Source organism: Antechinus flavipes, chromosome 2 (assembly GCF_016432865.1).
Source record: "Antechinus flavipes isolate AdamAnt ecotype Samford, QLD, Australia chromosome 2, AdamAnt_v2, whole genome shotgun sequence".
Classification (NCBI taxonomy): domain Eukaryota; kingdom Metazoa; phylum Chordata; class Mammalia; order Dasyuromorphia; family Dasyuridae; genus Antechinus; species Antechinus flavipes.
Window position 1 is genome coordinate 100,587,576 of NC_067399.1, and position 22,489 is coordinate 100,610,064.

The window sequence follows — 22,489 nt, forward strand, 5'->3', positions numbered from 1 at the left end:
TAAAGAGAAAATTTTAAACTGGATATAAGAAAGAAATTCACATAACTAGAGCTATCCTGAAATTAAAAGAGCTGTTTTATTAAGGTGGAAGTTAGTGTAAAGAGGGGATGGAAGGCACTTCTCCATCATGCTGAATCATCAAGTAGAAATTAAATATCTCCTAGTTGGGCAAGCTGTAGATGTGTGTTGAATTGAAAGAGTTCTAAGATATTTTTTTTTACAAATCAGATTCTGTGTATCCACATTTGATCCTCACAGGGCTTAAATTCCTAAAAGTAAAAGCCTAGATGCTGTCTCTTAAGAATGGAGAGGGACAATATGAAGTTTCTCTTTATTGTGGCTATGACAAAGTCTTCTCTGCTTTGGTTTCTATTCTCAAATCAAATATATAACCTGGAATACTAAAATATCATTGGTCTAATATTATCAACTTCCCTGAGAATAGTACAAAAGTCTTATTTTGGAAAGTTTGGAGAGAATACACTATTTCCAATATCCTTAACACTAGGCACATTTAATTTTAGAAGAGAACTTTTAATAGAATGCTCCCAAATGATAAAGCATATTATCATTGTGTAGTATAAAATCCAGCTTAGCCATTTCAGAATGTGGCAACAACCTTCCATTATTCCTCACATTTTGGACTCCAATTACCTTTTCATAACTGTATGGAATAAGATGAGTCCATTTACTTTAGAGGTATGATATTTATACATTATCCACATAATATCCCCTCTTCTACAGGCTACTGATCTCTTGTTGAAAATAATTCTGTGGTCTCTTAGGCAGGTTGTGCATTCATTTTCATTGTCACACTGTAGAAAATGGCTGGTAAACAAGAACAGGCAGGGATACATGTCATAATTTTGCCCTAACAACTTACTAGAACAGATCTTCAGCCCAGTGGTCCTCCACCAGTCACCATGGTGACAGCAATCATCTGCTGAGTGCTATTTATGACATTAAAAACCACTGATATCCCCCCATCCCTCTTGCTCATCTAGGAAAAAAGACTAGATATTTTGTTCTGACCTCTTTTTTATGATTACTGCTGCATTTTCTATTTCCACAATGGAAAATATATCTTTTACCCTAAGAAAACAGAAAATTCAGCCATTTCCCTAAGCACTGAGTATTGTTCAACATGATGCATTTTAATGTGATAAGAATAGAGGCAGTTATCTTGGCATCTGTCATAAAACTTGGTGCTCAAATTAATTAAGAACTAGAGTTGTAGCACTGGGTTTTACTTGAAATAATTTGGTGACTTAGGCAAAACTTTTATCAACAACCATCTTTAATATCATATCTATTAAAACTTTGTTCATTATAAACATAATCACTGTGTACCAGTATTCTTAAAATAGCATTAATGGGGAAAAACAGGTTTTTTTTTGTTTCTTCTATTTTGTTCAACATATATTGTTTTGACATGATAGGTTAATTTAAAAAATAAAATAACTGATTTGTGTTGCAAAACATTCTATTGGCACTATCATCTGAGTCTCAGAATAACTCTGAAAGTTAGGCACATCACCTATTATTTACCTTGCACAGATATAAACAATCTTCAATAGAAAAAGACACACAACTAGTTTGAAAAGCGGACTAAGAATTCATTGTTGCCAGAAAGATAATGCCATACTCTGAGTCTATTACAGGCATCTCATACAACAAGGAGATATATTGTTAGAGTTCAAAGCTGGAGTTCTTGTTCTTCTCAAAGCACAGCCGATTTAGAGGCTTAGAGCCCTTCGGATGTCTCCAAATCCAAAGGTTCTGTCCTTCAGCCTCTGCCTCTGCTTTCTTCTGCCTCCAACCAACACAGAGATGGAATGTCTCTCTTGACTCCTTCTGGGGAGCCCAGCCACCAACTTGCCGCAGAGAGAGGGCTTCTGGCGTAGCTCCACTGAATTCCGTCAAAGTGTTCTCTGCACCAGAGTGGCTCCTCTCGAGTCCAGCGCGACCAGCCAGCCAAGAGGAAAAAATGTATTCTGCCATAGAGCCCTCATCGCTGGCCTTTTATCTGCCTCTTCTGAGAGAATGGGATTATGGGTTTTCTCCCATAGTGCTCTCTGGCCCAACGAGCTTCAAGGGAGGTGTGAACTCATTGAACTCCAATGAGTAAAGGTGTGAACACAAGCCTTGTATTAATTAGTTCTACTTAGCACCTTATTTGAGGTTCTGCTCAAAACATCTTCTTGTAAGATTAGATCAACTCTAATTAGTTAGCAGTTAGTAAGGATTCCAACATCATATAGAGATTTATATTTTAGATTTGACAATATAGTGTTAATATTGACTATATTTGACCAGATTTTCATGCCTTTCATAAATAGTACTGCAGTTACAGTGTGACCTCTATTTTTTCAGGCCACCTTTTTAAGAGGGGTATTCTGTTTCTTATATCTGTTATTGATTTAAAGACAAAACAAAACAGAAACAGGGGAAGGTCTCTTCAAGGGTCACTTCATCTCTTTCTTGAGAGAAAACTATTGTGTCATCATTACTTATATTTTTATGGTACTCTAACCCTTATAAAAAATTAGACCATCTAATTAGCCATTAAATATTTCTGTTGAGTTGATTTTAAAATTACAAGGCATAAAAAGAAAGATTAGCAACTACTCGAGACTTTCCCCTGAAATGAGAAGAGGATTTTTCATGAAGATTGAAGGAATTAAGAAAATTAAAGGAAAAACTTCAGTCATTAAAATTGGTGGGGGGGGGGGGAGGGGGATTAAAAAGTGGAGATAGGTTATTCATTCAGCAATATATTTAATAGAAAAATCAAGGATTCTAAATAATTGCTAAAGAGGAGTCCTGAAACAGAAATGTTTATTGGCTAGTTAGGTGGTCTAATGTTTTATAAAAAGGATTAGAGTACTATATAAGTACAAGTAATAATGACACATTATTCTGTTCTTAACGTTCATTTCCCAAGGTAATTTTTCTTACTAGAAATAAATATTTCCTTATTTTAAACTATTGCAATGGCTTCTAGACACAAAGCAGTCTCAGTTGATTGGGGGTTCAAAAAATCAATTTCTCTGTGATTTAAAAGCCCCTATATGATCTATATCGAGCATCCAGATGCCACTAAAACTAGGAAATGAGAATCTGCTGTAAAAGGCAATGAAAATTTCTTCAAAGACTTTCCTCAGCATTGTTCTACTTCTCTTTATTAGTACTTAAGGTACTTGGTCTCTTAAATGATGGAAAATTTTCTTGTTTTTAAGAGAAAAGGGCCATCCTCTTTTCTCAAGATATCCTAATATTTATTAATATCGAAAGGAGGGAGGTTCTTTTTTAATCTGGCTTTATCTTGGCAGGTAGACTTCAAAATATTTTAGATTGTCTACAGTTATTTTAAATGAGTTTTCTCTTTCTATCTCTCACTGATGGGCTTTACTGGTAAAAAAATACTAATGATTTATGTGGGTTTATTTTATATAATGAACTTACTAAAGTTGTTTCTAGTAGTTTCTTTAGCAGATTCTCTAGTATTCTCTAAGTATAAAATCATACCTTTGGAAAGAATGAAAGTTTTTTTTTTTTTTTTCCCTTGTTAGTTATACTAATTCCTTCTATTTATTTTTTTTTCGCTTTTTGCTTACACTAATATTTTTAGTACAATATTGAATTCTGATAATGGACATTCTTTTTCACCCCTGATCTTAAGGGGAATGCTTCTAGCTTATCCTCATTATACATTATGCTTACTGATCATTTTAGATAAATGCTACTTATCATTTTTAGGAAAATTCAATTTATTCCTATACACCCTTGTGTTTTTTTTAATCAGGAATAGGTGCTGTATTTTTTTTTTTTGTCAAATGCTTTTTCTAATCACATGATTTCTGTTAATGTGGTCAATTATGCTGATAGTTTTCCTTATATTGAACCAATTCCATATTCCTGGTCTAAACCTCAGTTGGTCATAGTGTATCATTCTGGTGATAAATTATTGCAATCTCTGCTAATGCTTTATTTAAGATATTTGCAGCAATATTCACTAGGGAAATTGATCTATAATTTTCTTTCTATGTTTCAGCTCTTCCTTGTTGATATATTAACACTATAGCTGAAATTCTAGCATTGCCAGGTTCACTATTGATCGTTTGTGTTTGTGTTGGCTGTTTTATAACTTCTCTGCTGATCTATTGGCTTGCAACCCGGGGACAGAGGCCAACACTGCTGTAGATTCCTGTAGATTCTCTGCCACACAAGTCTACACCACCCTGTAGAATCTGCACCTCCTCAGGACTCTGCTGTCTGTGATGGCATTTGTACTTGACTGCTAGTGCTTCACTGCCTCCCTCCTATTTCTGATTGAAATAGACCTTTTCTGATCTGTTTCCTGCCCATAGATTTTTGCTACATTGAGACTGCACCTCCCCAGGACTCTGCAATGTCTGCTTGGTGTTTGTACTCAACTGCTTGCACTGACTGCATCCCTCCAGTTTCCAATTGAAACAGAGCTTTTTCTGGTGATCTTCTATCTTCTTTGGATAATTTGTTGCAATATTTGTGGGTTCTGCAGGTTCAGAGCTAATTCAGAGGCCGGATATCTTAATTAGTCTGAGGGTTATAGAGGTCAGAGAAAAAAGTGTGTTGTCTCTGCCATGTTGATTCCATCCTGCCATCTTGGCTCCACCTCCCCAATTCTTTAAGATTAAATTATTTAATTTCTAATTAAATTTGGTTTATTTTTCTATGTCCCTTTATTATCATAAATCTTTTTTGATAAAAAAAAAATGCAAATCAAAACAATTCTGAGAAACCGCCTCAGGTCTTGTATATAGTCTAATATGACAGAAAAGAAAAAAGAATGACCATTTTTGAAAAAGATAAGGGAAAGTTAGAATACTGATGCATTTTGGTGGAATTGAGAATTTATTTAACCTTTCTGGAGAACTATTTGGAATCTGATCAAAGAACTATCCAAGCCCTTTGATCCACTATATATTTCCGTATTAATCTCTATACCAAAGAAATAAAAGGACAGAGGAGGAATTGTTTGTACAAATACACACACACACACACACACACACACACACACACACACGAGATTTTTTTTTTTTTTTTGTAGTGGCAAAGAATTAGAGATGGAAAGAGTCTCCAACTCTTTGGAAATGGCTGTACAAGTTTTGATATATGATTGTAATGGAATATTAATGTATTATAAGAAAGAATTATCAAGATGATTTCAGAAAAACCTAGGAAGATTTCCATGAACTATGGGTGCTGTGAGCTGAATGCTGAGTGATGTGAGTGGAATAAGTATTATTTGTACACAAAAATAATTTTATGCAGTGATTATAAGTACATACCTAGTAATGGGTCAAAGTTTTATAGCACTTGGGAATTGTTTCAAATTATTCTCCAAAATAATTGAATTAGTTCACAATTTTACCACCAGTACATTAATGCATCTATTATTCCAAATTCTTTCCAGCATTTTTTAAATTTCCTTTATTGTCATTTTTACTAATCTGATGGATATGAAGTAGTATCTCAGAATTGTTTTAACAAGCATTGTTGTTCACTATTAATGATTTTGAATAATCTTTCATAAGGTAAGTGATAACTTTTATTTCTTCTGAACACTGTACATATCCTTCAAAAAAAAAATTTAACTGGGGGGTAGGGCCAAGATGGTAGAGAGCAGACATGACTTGCTGAGACTTCCTCTGATCTTCTCTCAAACCAACAGTAGATTAAGCTTCTAAACTGGTTTTGGAATCAAAGAAGCCACAAATATTTTGAATACAACACATTTTCAGAAGAAGATATCTTGCAAGAACTTCACAACAGGTCTGTTTCAAACAGATACAGGTACAGTCTGCCAAACCCAGACCTCAGCAAAGGGAGACTAGGGCAAGTAGTTGGGGTGGGGAGTCAGAATGTTGTAGCTTCCACATACATGGGAATCTTCTGTGAGCCTGATAGGTTATTCTGTCTTGGTTGCAAGCAGGTGGTTTGGCAGATTTGCTATACAAGGCAAATTGTAAACAACTGAGCCCCAGAAGAATGAGGGACCCAGCCACAATTACCCAGCACCAGCAATCAATCAATTGAACTGCCCCAGGGCAAACTAAAGCAATTGTTACTCCTTTTCCTTAGAAGCAGACCTCAACCCAAAAGAAAAATATGATAAAAAAAACAAACAAACAAACAACAACAACAACAACAACAACAACAACAAAAAAAAGAGCCCTCAACATAGACAGCTTTTTATGGAAAGAGAGAAAACAGACCTCAGGTTCCTAAAGGCAAATCAACTCCAGATGAAGCCCCAGAAGAAGATATGAGCTGGCTCCCATTTCACAAGGCTTTCTTGAAAGATTGCATAAATAATCTTAAAAGAGAATTAGAAGAAAAATGTGGAAAGGAAATGATATCATTGCAAGAAGGGTTGGGAAAAGCATATAACTCCATATAAAATAACCGGTCCTAGGTTAGAAGACAAACTCTGGAAAACCAGGCTTTTCCTGGAAAGAGCAGATAAAGCTATCCCTGCAAACACAAGGGGGCCTTGTGCTCAACATCAGAGCTCAGAGCTGCACAGGAAGCTTGAGAGAGCTCACCCTTTACCCAAAAGCAGAGCTCAATCATAAAAGTTAAAAAAAAAAAAAGATGGAATACCAAAAGAAAAGGAAAAGAAAGAAAAGAAAAGAGAAAAGAACCTTTACCATAGGAAACTATTATGATCACAGGGAAGATCAAAATACCAACACATATGAGGACAAAATATCTTCAGAGTGATAAGATATCCATGTCACTCTTTGTGTGATATGACTTGGTCTCAAGTCCAAAGAGGCTTCTTGAAGTACTCATAAAAGACTTTAAAAGGCAAATAAGAGAGATAAAAGAAAAAATGAGAGAAGAAATGAGAGGTATGCTAGAGAGTAAACAGTTTGGAAAAGGAAGACAGTATCTTAAAAATACAACTGACCAAATGCAAAAAAAAAAAAAAAATCCACTGGGGGGGAAAATCACTTCACTTTCAAAAATAGGGAAAATTTTTCCAAATGGGAAAAAAAAAAAGATACAAAAGTTAACTGAAGAAAATCACACAATAAAAACTGGAACAGCAAATAGAAGCAAATGACTATATGAGATGTCAAGAATAAGTCAAACCAACTAAAAAGAATGAAATTTTTTTTAATGTAAAATATCTCATTGGAAAAACTACCAATCAGGAAAAAAAGATGCAGAAGATTTGATTTAAAAATTATTGGTTTACCTGAATTCCATGACCAAATAAATAAAGGAGCCTGCATAGCATTCATCAAGAGATCATCAAGGAATACTGTCCTGATATTCTAGGAACAGAGAGGGAAATAGTCATTGAAAGACTCCATTAATCACCTTCAGAAAGAGATCCCACAAGGAAAACCCCAAGTAACATTGTTTAAAAAAAAACAAAAACCTCCAGAACTACAATGTCAAGGGAAAAAATTCTGCAAGCTGATAGACAGAAACAATTCAAATATCAAGGTGCAACAGCCAGGATTACCCAGGATCTGGTAGCTTCTATAATACAAGGTCAGAGGAACTGGAATTCCAAATTCCAGAAGGCAACTTACCTAGGATTACAACAAAAAATTGACTATTCAGTGAGACTCAGCATAATCTTTCAAGGTAGGTGATGGATCTTCAATGAAATGAGATTTTTAATCATTTTTACTGAAAAAAGCAAAAACTAAACAGAATGTTTTATCTATAAATACAGTACTCAAGAGAAGCATATAAAGATAAACAGGAGAAAAATATATAGAACTTAAAGGATAAACTATTTACATCTCTAGGTGTGAAAATAATATCTGTAATTCTTAGAACTGCATCTGTTATTGGGACAGAGAAAGAGGAGAATCACATGGATGGAAAGTGTGGTTGTGAATGAATTCCTATCTGATAATATCAAAGAAAAGACATTAAGGAGTAGGAAAAGATCTGTACTGGAAGAAAAGTGAAGGGTAGGTATTATGGGACAAATTAGATCACGTGAAGTGGTACAAAATTCCTATTACAAAAGAGGAAAAGAAGAGAGAGGCATGATCATTATCTGAAGCTTGATCTCATCAGTTTGGGCTGTTAAGAGGAAATAGCACTCATTTAGCTGGGTATAGAAATTGTTCTACCCCTTTAAAGAAATAGGAAAAAGAGGAAAGAAAAGGTTGGGGCTGGATAGAAAGGAGGGCAGAAACACTAGGGGAAAAGATAAAAGAAGGGGAGAAAGGGTTATAGAAGATAAGATATTGGGTGGGTTAAAATATTACTAAGAGAAGGGGAAGGGGTGATAGGAGATAAGTTATTAGGTGGGTTAAAACACTACTAAGAGAGGGGGATGGAATGATAGGAGATAATGAAGAGGGTGCAGTGGATAAAAAAAAAAAACACTACTAAGTACAGAATGGAAAAAAGGAACAAAAATGTATGCAGGGGAGAAAATAGGATGGAGGGAAATACAGAGCGGGTAATCACAAGTGTGAATGTAAATGGGATGAACTCTCCCATAAAATGGAAGAAAACAGCAGAGTGAATTAGAAAACATAATCCTTCAACATGTTTACAAAGAAACATTTGACACAGAGAGACAAATAAAGAGTATAGGTAAAAGGCTGGAACACAATTTATTATGATTCAGATGAAATAAAAAAGCAGGGGTAGCAATTCTAACCTCAGATAAAACAAACAAACAAACAAAAAAGATTAATTAAAAGAAATAAGGAAGAGAAGTATATCTTCATAGAGTACTGTGAACAATGAAGAAGTAATTATGTTAAATGTATGTACACTTAGTGGAAAAGCATACAAATTCCTAGTGAAGATATTAAGTCAATTATAGGAAGAAATAGAGAGCAAAACTATATTGGAGGGGAACTGCAATCTTTCTGAATCAGACAAATCTAATTACAAAGTAAATAAGAAAGAAACTAGGAAAGTTAATAGGATCCTAGAAAACCAAGATATGATAAAGAAAAATTGAATAAGTGCAGAAAGGAATACACCTTTTTCTTGGCAGTACATGGGAGCTACACAAAAATAAACTATGTATTAGGACATAAAAATCTCACAATCAAATACAAAAAGGCAGAAACAGACAATGCTTCATTTTCACACCGCGATGCAATAAATATTATATTCAACAAAAGGCAAAGGAGATGTAGACTAAAACTCAACTGGAAATAAAATAACCTAATTTTAAAAATAATTGGGTCAGGAGCAGTGGAGCCAAAATGGTGGAGTAAAGGCAAAAACTTGCCCAACTTCTCCCCCAAAGTCTTTCAAATTTCTTTAAGTAATAACTCAAAAAAAATTTAGAGCATCAAAACACCCCCCCTAAAAAAGTAGTAAAACATTTTCCACTGAATGCTCAGTAGAAAAATGTGGTGTTCTTTTCTTTTCTAAAATATGATTGTTCTCATGAATGTAAACTATTTGCATTTTTGTTTTTCTTCCCGGGTTATTTCTACCTTCTGAATCTAATTCTCCCTGTACACCAAGAGAAATGTTCTGTTCTGTATACATATATTGTATCTATTCTGTGACATATTTAACATATATAGGACTGCTTGCCATCTGGGGGAGGAGGTGGAGGACAGGAGGGGGGAAATCGGAACAAAAGTGAGTGCAAGGGATAATGGTGTAAAAAATTACCCTGGCATGGGTTCTGTCAATATAAAGTTATTTAAAAAAATTTATGATTATTCTCTGTGAGCAGATTTCTTGGGGAGGTTTCTGGAGGCAACCTTAGTTTCAGTTCCAATAACAATCGCCTCAAATGCAGCCAGGTGTTAAAAGTTTAAAGCCTTCAAAACAGCCCAGTTAGTTTTTTTTAGAGGCCTATCTCCCTCCTTGGTTCCAAGAGCTCTTGCAGCTTGTCTGCCAGCTTCAGCCTCCAGCTCTTTCTGAATCTTGGTTCTGAATCTCCTGACTGAATTCTGGCTCTCAATCTCTTCAACTGAACTCTTTTATTGACTCTCTCTGAATCTCCTTTTATGCTCTTTTAGAGGTGTAAACTCAAAGGTTGACTCCTCCTCTGAGAGTGGGATTATGGGAGATGTAACTTGTAAATCTCCCAGACTTGGGAACTCTAATGTGTGAACCAATTATATAAGCATTGTTTCTATCAACTCTAATGAGTTAACACTTTGTAAGGATTCTAACATCTCCTGCTTTCGTTTGATTTTAGAACATAGATGGTCATGACCTCCTTGATTTCTCAAGGAGGTGAGAATCCAAAAAAAGGTGATCACACCTTCCCTGACTGCTCAAAAAAGAAGTGAAAATACCATAAAAAGAAGGTGGTCACACCCTCCTTGACATCTCAGGAAGGGAGTTGAAAAGCAAATGAAATGAGATATCAAATCAAATTAGTGGGTTTCTAAAAGGGCTTATTTGAAACAGGTATACATAAATCCATCAATATGGTAGGTATTACAACTAATTATATAAATCACATAAGCACATAGCAATATAACACAGGCTAGAAATGATGTAACAAATATCATGAATCAACATGAAAATTTATACATGTCCATAAGTCCTAGAAATAGTCCAAAAGGAATCCATTGTCCATTACTTCATGTGCCAGGAATCCAATAATTCCTGCAAGCTCTGAAGTACTGCAATAGTCTCATCAACAATTTTTCATCTCAAGGAATCCAATGATTCCTGCTAGTATTCAAGTCCTTGAAATGGTCTCATCTTGTGTTAGGGAATCCAATGATTCCTGAAGATCTTTAAAGTTCTTTTAACAGTCTCATTGTCAGCCATGCTCTTTCAGTGTCAGATGTTTCTTAAATCCTCTCCTTTGTTTTGAGGTTTTTCTCTTTTTCTGTCTCTCTCCAGGTGCTCATTGCCATCCATTTGTTTCCTTCTCCATCTGTTTCCTTCTCTATCTGTAGGAACACAGGCAAACCCTCTCTCCCAGGCAGGTAACCTATCTAATTCCCTTTTATTTACCACTTTGGGAATTTCTCATCATCATCTGGCAATTACATTGGAGCAGTTTGCACTGGACACTGCCCTGTTGGGTTAAAAAGCCTGTATTCTCCCCAACTGTATTCTCTTTCTGCCATGTGATTACTTTTAGGCTGATTGATCACATCAGAGTACTAACCTTCTAAAGACTCTCTGGGGGTAACCTCAGCTGCCATAATGCTCCATCTGTCATCTTTTCTATGATATTTTGGAGCTGGGCCTTGCCTCTCATTTCTCTGGATCAATCTACATTCCGAGGCCCAGTGGAAGTCTCAGTTGCATTTTGGACATGGATTCTTGGGTTTTCTCTCACCCTGTCTTCTTACTCTATCTCCATATCTACAATGGGCTCTCAAATGTCCAACTTTTCCACATTGAAAACATCAATGATTTTCTCTAGAAGTCCCTTGGCAAGAGAGACCCTGTCTTTCCATGTTCATCATAGTCTGGGTATAATAAGCATTTGTGCCCACTGTGGCACAGCATCTTATGATCTCCTCTAAAGGAGCATCTTTGTCTAGTCCCCATATAATTTTTTTTGCAAACCTCGTTGGCATTTTCCTTGCCAGATGTCTGGTCATTAGTTCTTTAGCTGCATTTTCTCCAATGGTTCTTATTACAGCTGTTTGCAAATGTCCCACAAAATCCACAAAAGGTTCATTGGGACCTTGCTCTATTTTTGTGAAGGCTTTACCTCCATCTTTTTTGTCCAGGGAGAGAACCCAAAGCTTTTATTGCAGCCTTAGAAATTTGCTCATACACTATTATGGGATAATAAATTTATTCTGAATTCTCTCCATACTGACCTTCACCAGCTAGTGATACCAGAGCAGGAGCCAATGATGAAGCCCCATCCCCAGCCCAACTTCTGAATTTCTGAATCAAGGGCAATGCTGGTGGCTTTCAGATCTCTCAGCTAAGAAAAGCCAAAGAGGCCCTGGAAGGTTAGCAAAAAAGGCTTAGGGAAACAGAGTGGGAAACCACCAGGCAACCCCAGTACAATCCCAACCCTGGCCCCAGCTCTACCTTAGACTCCAATGCCAGTGAGATGGAACCTCTGGAATCAGTAATGGTGCTGGAGGCTTCTGAACCTCTCATCCTGGAGACACTAAGGAGGACTTTGCAAGGTCAGTGGAGAGGATCTGTAGCAAGGAGAAGTGACTGTGATGTGCAGTTCCAGTGCAGTGCTGGCCAGCAGAGCCCAAAACCTGGACATCACATGAGATCTTACAGCTACAGTGAGGCAGGGACACTCCAAGAGTGCTTTTGGTAAAATGCCTAGAAGAATTTCTGAAAATTGCTACACAAAACTCTTGAAGCTTTGTATAGTAATCCCTCCACCCTGGAAACTGAATCCTACTTTAACAAAGAGTTAAAAGCAGAGTAATAGACCAAGAAAATAACCAGAAAATTAAAAAAAAAAGTTTCTGATCATTGAAAGTTATTATGTTCAGAAGGAAGATCAAAACACACACTCAGAAAATGATAACAGAGTCAAAGTTTCTATATCCAAAGTCTCCAAGAAAAATAAGAATAAGGGACTTTGAAAATCAAGTAAGAGAGAGGAAAATTAGAGAAAGAATTGAGAGAGATACAAAAGGAAATACAAAAAGCTAATGAAGAGAAAAATGTCTTAAAAAGCAAATTTGGCTAATTGGGTAAGAAGATACAAAAATTCACAGAGGGAAATAATTCTTTAAAAAACAGAACTGAACAAATGGAAGCTAATGGCTTTATGAGAAATCAAGATACAATAAAACAAAACCAAAAAAAAAAAAAAAAAGTGAAATATCTCATTGGAAAAACAATTGACCCAGAAAATAGATTCAGGAAAGAAAAATGTAAAATTATTGCTCTACTTGAAAGTGATGATTAAAAAATGAGCCAGGACATCATCTTTCAAGAAATTATTAAGGAAAATGATATCCTAGAACCAAAGGGTATAATAAAAATTGAAAATATCTAGCAATAACCTCCTGAAAGAGAGCCCAAAATAAAATCCCTGGAATATTATAGCTAAATTCTAGAACTCATAAATCAAGGAGAAAATATTGCAATCATCTAGAAAGAAAAAAGTCAAATACTGTTGAGCCACAGTCAGGTTAATACAAAATTTAGCAGCTTCTCTGTTAAAGGACTGCGAGCCTTGGGAATATGAAATTCCAGAGTGCAATAAAGCTAGAACTGCAACCAAGAATCACCTACCCAGCAAAACTGAGTATAATCCTTCAGAAGAAAATGTGGTCATTCAATGAAACAGAAGAGTTTCAAGAATTTGTGATGAGAAGACCAGAGCTGAATAGACAATTTGTTTTTCAAATACAGGATTCTGGAGAAGCATAAGGTGATAATCAGAAAAGTAATATCATAAGGGACTTAATAAGGTTTATCTGTTTGCATTCATACATGGGAAGATGGTACTTTTAATAACTCATTAGAACATTTTCATTATTATGGCAGTTAGAAGGAGAATATATAGATAGAGGGCACAGGTTTGAGTTGAATATAAAGGAATAATAGCTCTCTAAAAATGATGAAATTAAAGGAGTGAGAAAGGAATGTACTGGGTGAAAGGGAAAGGGAGAAGTGGAAAGGTAAAATTACCTGCCATAAAAAAAGAGTCAAGAAAAAAGTTTTTACAGTACAGGAAGAAAAGGGGAGGAGAAGAGAATGAGTGAACTTAATCTCATCAGAATTGGCTCAAATAGGAAATAACATACATATTCAGTAGAGATATAGAAATCTATCATACCCTCCAGGAAAATAGGAAGTGAATGGGATCTTGGAGCAAGGGAGAGGGGTGGGAGGGAGGGGGAGAAGGGGGAATAAAAGCAAGAACATTTTCAGAGAGGGAGTGGTCAGTAGCAAAACACTTTTCAGGAGGGGGAGGGTAAAAGAAAAGAGAGAATAAGTGGGGGGAAATACAATTAGCTATATTAATTATAGAAAAAAATTTTTGAAGTAAGTTTCTCTGATAGAATATTATTGCTCTCTGGAAAATAGTGAACAGCATGCTCTCAAGAAAAAAAAAAAAAAGCTGGAAAGTTCTTCATGAACAAAGTGAAATGTACTACATAAAAAGTAGCAATATTCTGGGATGACCAGTTTTAAATGACATTGTTAATCTTAGTAGTACAATCATCCACAAGTACTCTGAATAATTTATGATAAAAAATCCTATTCATATCCAGAGAAGGAACAGATGGAGTCTGCATATAAATTGAAGCATCCTATATTTCTCTTGTTATATCTTTCTTTATTTTGAATGTAATTTTACTTGATTGTTTTTATTTTCATTAGTGCAAGATCTGTATTTTCTTTCACAACTTAGACTTTTATGGGAATGTTTTGCACAACTTCACATTTGGTTTATTAATTGTAGGTGGGGATAAGGGAGAAAATATAGCATTCAAAAATCTTAAAAAGTCACGTAAAAAATTTGTTTTGAATGTAAATGGAGGAGGGGTGGAGCCAAGATGATGGAGAGGACACACATGTCTATCTAAGCTCTCCTTTACCCTCAGAATACATTTTATGAAACAGCCTCCGGGAGTGAGTCAGCAGGATCTCAGCATCCAACTGCTGATCACAGCTCACACACTGACCACAGCTTAGACGTTAATGCCAGTGCAGATGCTGATCCCAGCAAAGCTATTGCTGCCCACTACTGCTTCCTGTTGCCTGTTGAGGAAACTTGGTAACACCACACTGCCCCAAAAGCAGATGGCAGAGTTTTTGGTTTTTTGGTTTTTGTTTTCAAAATGAGTAAAAAGACAAAGCAGGCTCTGACTGTATATAGCTTTTATACTGAAAGGGAGCAGATTTCAAACCCTGAGGAGACTAAAAGCAGATTGTCTCCAGATGAAGCACAAAATGGTGATATAATCTGGTCCCCATCACACAAGGCTCTTGTAGAAGAAATTTTAAAAGCTCTTCAAAAAGAGATAGAAGAAAATGGGGAAAGAAAAGGGAAGCTTTGCAAGATGGTCTGGATAAGTCATGTTACTCATGAAAAGATAAAGTGGATAAAGAAATGAACTCCCTGAAAACAGAATTAATGAATTGGAAAAAGAAAATAGCTCCCTAAAAATAAAATTGGCAAAATGGAAAAAAAAATTCCATACAACAAAATAACTCATTTAAAAACTCAATTGGACAATTACTCCCCCCCAAAAAATTAAAGAGTAAATAAAGAAAATAATTCATTAAAAATCAGAATTGAACAAATGGAAATGAATGACTAAGCAAAACCAAAAAAAAAAAAAAAAGGGAAAAAAAAAAAAAAGGAAAAAATGTTAAATACGTACTTGGAAAAAAAAAAAAAAGACCTGGAAAATAGATCTAAGAGACATAATATAAGGATTATTGAACTTCCTGAATAGCATGCTGAAAAAAAAAAAAAAAAAAAAGCCTAGACATTACTTTTCAGGATGTCATCAAAGAGAACTGCCCAGATGTTATAGAAACAGAAGGTAAAATAGACTTTGAAAGAATTCATCAATCACCTAATGAAAGAGATCCAAAATCAAAACTCCAAAAAATGTTGTGGCTAAATTCCAGGACTATCAGACCAAGGAAAAAGATACTACAAGCAGCTAGAAAAAAATAATTCAATTAAAGAGGAGCCACAATAAGGATTACTCAAGATCTAGAAGTGTCCACGTTAAAGCATCAAATGGTCTGGAATCTGGTATTCCAAAAGGCTAAGGAACTTGGTATTCAGCCAAGAATAATTTACCCAGCCAAAATGAACATTTTCTTCAAGAGAAGAAGATGGACATTCAATGAAATGCCAAATTCCATCTATTTCTGATGAAAAAAAAAATGGAACTTAACAAAAAGATTGACCTTCAAATATAGGACTCGAAAGAAACATAAAAAGGTAAAAAGAAATCTTGGGAACTATATTTCTGTTATGAGTATACATAAAGAGTTCATGTATAATTAGGTTTTACTGTTATAATATAAAAAAGAACCTAAAAGTGGAAAGAAAATTGTACCAGCAAAAGGGAAAAGTGGAGGTACTACATCTCACAAAGAGCCAAAAGAAACCTATTATATTTGAGGGAAAGAAGAGAGGGGGGTGAATATAATGTGAATCTCACTCTCATCAGAATTGGCTCAAAGAGAAAATATTGGATATATTCTGTTTACAGAGAAACTTCTCCCATCTCATGGAAAAGTGGGAGGGGAAAACCAAAAAGAGAAGGGTTAAACTAAATAGAAGGGAATACAGAAATTGTATGGGAAAGGTTTCAGAAAAGGGGAAGGACTCTAACAGGGAGGGAAGGATTCTAAAGAGGGAGGTCTGAGTGAGGCAAGTAGTGCTCATAGGTTTAATACTAGGTAGGAGGGTAAAGAGGAAAGGAAAGAGAAAAGCATAATCTGAGGATAATGTGATGATGGGAAATACAGAATTAGTCATTTTAACCATAAAGCAGAGGCAGATAGAAGACTGGATTAAAAGTCAGAATCCTAAAATATGTCATTTGCAGGAAACACACTTGAAGCAGGGCAATACATACAGAATAAAATTAAAAGGCTGGAGCAGAATCTGCTATGCTTCAGATGAAGTGAAAAAAGCAGGGGTAGCATCCTGATCTCAGAGCAAGCAAAAGCAAAAATCGATCTACTTAAAAGACTTAAGGAAGGGCACTATATCTTGCTAAAGGATTGCATAGATGATGAAGCAATATCAATGTTAAACATACATACACCAAATAGTGTGGCATCTAAATTACTAAAGGAGAAGTTAAGAGAGCTATAAGAAGAAATAGATAGCAAAACTAGAATAATGGGATATCTCAGCCTTGCATTCTCAGATCTAGATAAATCAAACTACAAAATAAATAAGAAGGAAGTTAAAGAGGTAAATAGAATACTAGAAAAATTAGGTATGATAAATCTTTGGAGAAAACTGAATGGAGACAGAAAGGAGTACACTTCCTTTTTGGCAGTTCATGGAACATATATAATTATTAGGACATGAAGACTTCAAATTCAAATGCAGAAAGGCAGAAATAGTAAATGTCTCCTTTTCAGATCACAATGCAATAAAAATTACATTCAATAAAAAGCCAGGGGAAAAGAGAACAAAAAGTAATTGGAAACTAAATAATCTCATCCTAAAGAATGATTGGGTGAAACAACAAATCATAGACACAATTAATAATTTCACTCAAGAGAATGAAAATAATGAGACATAATACAAAAATGTGTGGGCTGCAGCCAAAGTGGTACTAAGGGAAAATTTTATATCTCTAGATGCCTACTTGCATAAAATACAGAAAGAGAGAATCAATGAATTAGGCTTGCAGCTAAAAAAAAATAAAAAAGCTATAGAAAAGGAACAAATTTAAAAACCCTAGTCAAACACTAAACCTGAAATTCTAAAATTAAAAGGAAAGATTAATAAAATTGAAAGTAAAATAACTATTAAATTAATAAATAAAACTAAGAGTTGATACTATGAAAAAAGCAAACAGAATAAACTCTTGGTAAATTTGATTAAAGGAAAGAAGAAAATTAAATTGTTAGTCCTGAAAATGAAATGGGAGAACTTGGCACTAATGAAGAGAAAATTAAAGCAATAATTGGGAGTTTCTTTATAAAATTTTATGCCAATAAATTTGATAACTTAAATGAAATGGGTGAATAACTTTAAAAATATAGTTTGCCCAGATTAACAGAGGAAGAAGTAAATTGGTTAAACAGTCCCATTTCAGAAAAAGAAATAGAACAAGGTATTAATCAACTCCCTAAGAAAAAATCTTCAGGACCAGATGGATTTACATGTGAATTCTACCAAACATTTAAAGAACTATATAAGCTATTTGAAAAAATAGGGATTGAAGGAATCCTACCAAATTCCTTTTATTACAGAGACATGGCAGTGATACCTAAACAAGGTAGGATGAAAACAGAGAAAGAAAATTATGAATTTTGATGCAATGGATATTGATGTAAAAATGTTAAATAAAATTCTAGCAAAAAGATTACAGAAAATCATCTCCAGAATGATGCACCATGACACATAGGATTTATACCAGGAATGTAGGGCTGGTTCAACATTAGGAAAACTATTAACATAATTGACTATATCAAAAACCAAATTAACAAAAACCATATGATCATCTCAATAGATGCAGAAAAAGCATTTGATAAGATCCAACACCCATTCCAATTAAAAACACTAGAGAGTATAGGAATAAATTAACTTTTCCTTAAAATAGTCAGCAGCATCAATTTAAAACATAAGTAAGCATCATATGTAATGGGGAAAAACTGGAACCATTCCAAATAAAATAAAAAGCGAAACAAGGTTGCCCATTATCACCATTACTATTCAATATTGTATTACAAATTGTAATTTCAGCAATAAGAGCTGAAAAAGAGATTAAAAGAATTAGAGCAGGTAATGAAGAAACCAAATTATCACTCTTTGCAAATATGATGGTATGGCTAGAGATCCCCAGAGATTCGCCTAAAAATCTATTAGAAATAATCCACAACTTTAGCAAAATTGCAGGATACAAAATAAATCCACATAAATACTCAGCATTGTATACATCACTAAGAAAATCCAACAGCAAGAGAAAGAAAGAGAAATTCCATTTAAAATAATTATCAATAGTATAAAATATTTGGGAATCTATCTGCCAAAGGAAAGTCAGGAACTATATGAGCAAAACTACAAGACACTTTCCACGCAAAGTCAGATCTAAACAATTGGGAAAATATTAAGTTCTATTGGATAGGCTGAGTGAAAATAATAAAGATGACAATACTAACTAAACTAATCTAACTAATCTATTTATTTAGTGCTATACCAGACTCCCAAGAAAATATTTTAATGACCTAGAAAAAATAGCAACAAAGTTCATATGGAAAAACAAAAGGTCAAGAATTTCAAGGGAAGTATTGAAAAAAAAATCAAATGAAGGAGACCTATCTCTACCAAATCTAAAACTATATTATAAAGCAGCAGTCATCAAAACTATTTGGTATTGGACAAGAAATAGATTAGTTGATCTGTGGAATAGGTTAGGTTAATAGTCAATAACTATAGCAATCTAGTATTTGACAAACCAAAAGATCCCAAATTTGGAGATAAGAATTCACTATTTGACAAAAACTGCTGAGAAATTGGAAATTAGTATGGCAGAAAGTAGTCATTGACCCACACTTAACACTGTACACCAAGATAAGATCAAAAAGCCTTCATGATTTAGGCATAGAGAATGAGATTATAAATAAATTAGAAGAACATAGGATAGTTTACCTCTTAGACTTGTGTAGTAGTAAGGAATTTGTGACCAAAGAAGAATTAGAGATCATTTCATTGATTACAAAAAAGAAAAATTTTCATTATATCAAGTAAAAAAGCTTTTGTACAAACAAAACTAATGCAGACAAGATTAGAAGGGAAGCAATTTCTGGGGAAACTGGGAAACTGGGAAAACATTTTTACTGTGAAACATTCTGATAAAGGCCTCATTTCCAAAATATATAGAGAACTGACTTTAAATTATAAGAAATAAAGCCATTCATCATTTGATAAATGATCAAAGGATAAGAACAGACAATTTTCAGATGATGAAATTGAAACTATTTTTGCTCATATGAAAAGGTGTTCCAAATCATTATGGAGAAATGGAAATTAAGACAACTCTGAGTTGTCAAATTACACCTGTCAAATTGGCTAAAATGATAGGAAAAGATAATGATGAATTTTGGAGAGGATGTGGAAAAACTGGGACACTGATGCATTGTTTGTGGAGTTGTGAACAAATCCAACCATTCTGGAGAGCATTTTGGAACATACGCAAAAAGTTATCAAGCTGTACATACCCTTTGATCCAGAAATGTTAATACTGGGCTTATATCTCAAAGAGATATTAAAGAAGGTAAAAGGACTTGTATATGCAAAAATGTTTTTATCAGCTCTTTTTATAGTGACTAGAAACTGGAAATTAAATGGATGTCCATCAATTGAAGAATAGCAGAGTAAATTATGATATATGAATATTATAGAATATTATTATTCTTAAGAAATGACCAACAAAATGAATACAGAGAGGCTTGGAGAGACTTACATGGAGTGATGCTAAGTGAAATGAGTGGAACAGGAGATCACTATACACTTCAACAACAATACTATATGATGACAGCAATGAAAGGATCCAATTCAATTCCAATCAATCAGTGATGGACAGAACCAGCTACACTCAGTGAAAGAATAATGGGAAATGAGTGTGAACCACAACATAACATTTATACTCTGTTGTTGTTTGCTTGCATTTTTGTTTTTCTTCCCGGGTTATTTTTACATTTCTAAATCTGATTTTTCTTTTGCAACAAGAGAACTATATAAATATGTACACATATATTGCATTCAAGATATACTTTAACATGTTTAACATGTATGAGACATCCTGCCTTCTAGGGGAGGGGGTAGAGGGTAGGAGGGGAAAAGTTGGAACAGAAGTGTTTTCAAGGGTCAATGTTGAAAAATTATCCATGCATATGTTATGTCAATAAAAAGCTATAATAATAATTTTAAAAGAATGTAAATGGGAGAAATTATTAAATAAAAGTTGTAAAAAGTATAAGTGTGTCAAACAAAAAAAATCACAAAAACAACTCATAATTTCATCTAAGAGAATGACAATTATGAGACTACATACTACAACCTCTAGGAACCAACTACAGCACTTCTTAGGGAAAATTTTATGTCTCTAAATAGCTATATGAATAAAATGAAGAAAGAAGAGAACAATGAGTTGGACATGCAACTAAAAATGCTACAAAAATTAAATACCAAATTAGAAATTTTCAACCTCAAAGGAGAGATTAATTAAATCAAAACTAACAAAACTATTTTAATAATTAATAAATAAAAGAAATGGTTTTGTGGGAAAGGAAATCAAAATACCTTTGGTTAATACTATTAGAAAAAATAAACAAAACTGAATCACCAATATCAACAATTAAAAGGTTGAACTTATAACCAAAATCAAAGCAATAATTAAGAGTATTTTACCCAACTGTATGGCAGAAAATATGACAATATAACCACAATGAATGAATATTTACAAAAATATAAATAGCCCTGATTAACAGAAGAGGAATTAAATTACTTACCGCAGTTCCATGTTAGAAAAAAATTGAAGAAGCCATTAATAAATTCCTTAAGAAAAACATTCCAGAGCCAAATTAATTTATAAGTGAATTCTACCAGACATTTAAAGAGCAATTCATTCCAATACAATTAAAACCATTTGGAAAAATATGTAAAGAATGAGCCCTACCAAATTCCTTCTATAATACAAATATGGGCCTGCTATCATCACCAAGTAGAATCAAAACAGAGAAACAAAATTACAGATCAATTGTCCTAATGAATATTAATACCATAATTTTAAATAAATTGTAACAAAAATGCAGCATCTTATCAGTAAGATAATATACTACAATCAAGTGGGTTTTATATCAATAATGCAAGACTGATTCAATATCAGGAAAACTATTACCATTATTAACAATATCAATAACAAAATCAACAGAACTTTTATGATAATCTCAATAGATACAGAAAAAGCTTTTTTTAAAAAACTGCAAACCACAAAAAATCCTATTTATTTATTTATTCATTTTATTTTTTAAGCTTTTTATTTTCAAAATATGCATGGATAATTTTTCAACATTGACCCTTGCATACCCTTGTGTTTCAGATTTTCCCCTTCTTCCCCTGACCCTGTCCCCTAGATGACAAGCAATGCAATATATGTTATACATGTTAAAATATATATTAAATCCAACATGTTTAAATATATTTATACAATACTCTTGCTGCATGAGAAAAATCAAATCAAAAAGGAAAACAAATAAGTAAGAAAACAAAATGTAAATGAACAACAACAAAAAGAATGAGAATGTTATGCTGTCATCCACATTCAGTTTGTTATGCCATAGTTCTCTTTAACTGTACTGACTCAGTTTCTCTGTACGAGTTTCCCTTGTCTCAGTTTCCTTAACTGTTCTGTCTCAATCTCTTTAGTTGTAAATCCCCCTCTGAAAACTAAGGATTATTCGCCCTCAGGTTATAAATTAGCAAGGTAAACAAGAGAGTAGATTCCTGACGGTTTTGTATCCTCAAGGATTTATAATATCCCTTTAAATATTCCAAGATAACCCACCATATCTTTACTTCTTTGTATTCAGACATCCTGTTTTTTAGAGTTTTATGGCTTCCCCTTCCTGATAGAAACTTTCCCTCCCTTTCTCTTCTTTGTCTCCAAAAAGGTATTTAAGAAGTTGGGGTTCTTCCATTCATTGCTGGAGAATGGCGGCTGGTGGTGGATGCTGGACCCTGGATTCTTTGAGATGATAGTCTCCTCCAGACCTGGGACCAACATGAATTCCTTGGTCCCAGTATATCTTTATCTCTGTCTGACTGGATAATTTGAGACGAGAGTCCTGTCCAGTCAATCTTACT

The 22,489-nt window shown here is 34.2% G+C and overlaps 1 pseudogene; it reads left to right on the forward strand.

Annotated features, from left to right (window-relative positions):
• The first annotated feature begins 12,040 nt into the window (after positions 1 to 12,040).
• The window catches only part of LOC127546461 (uncharacterized), a 128,413-nt pseudogene continuing 117,964 nt past the window's right edge, over positions 12,041 to 22,489 (forward strand).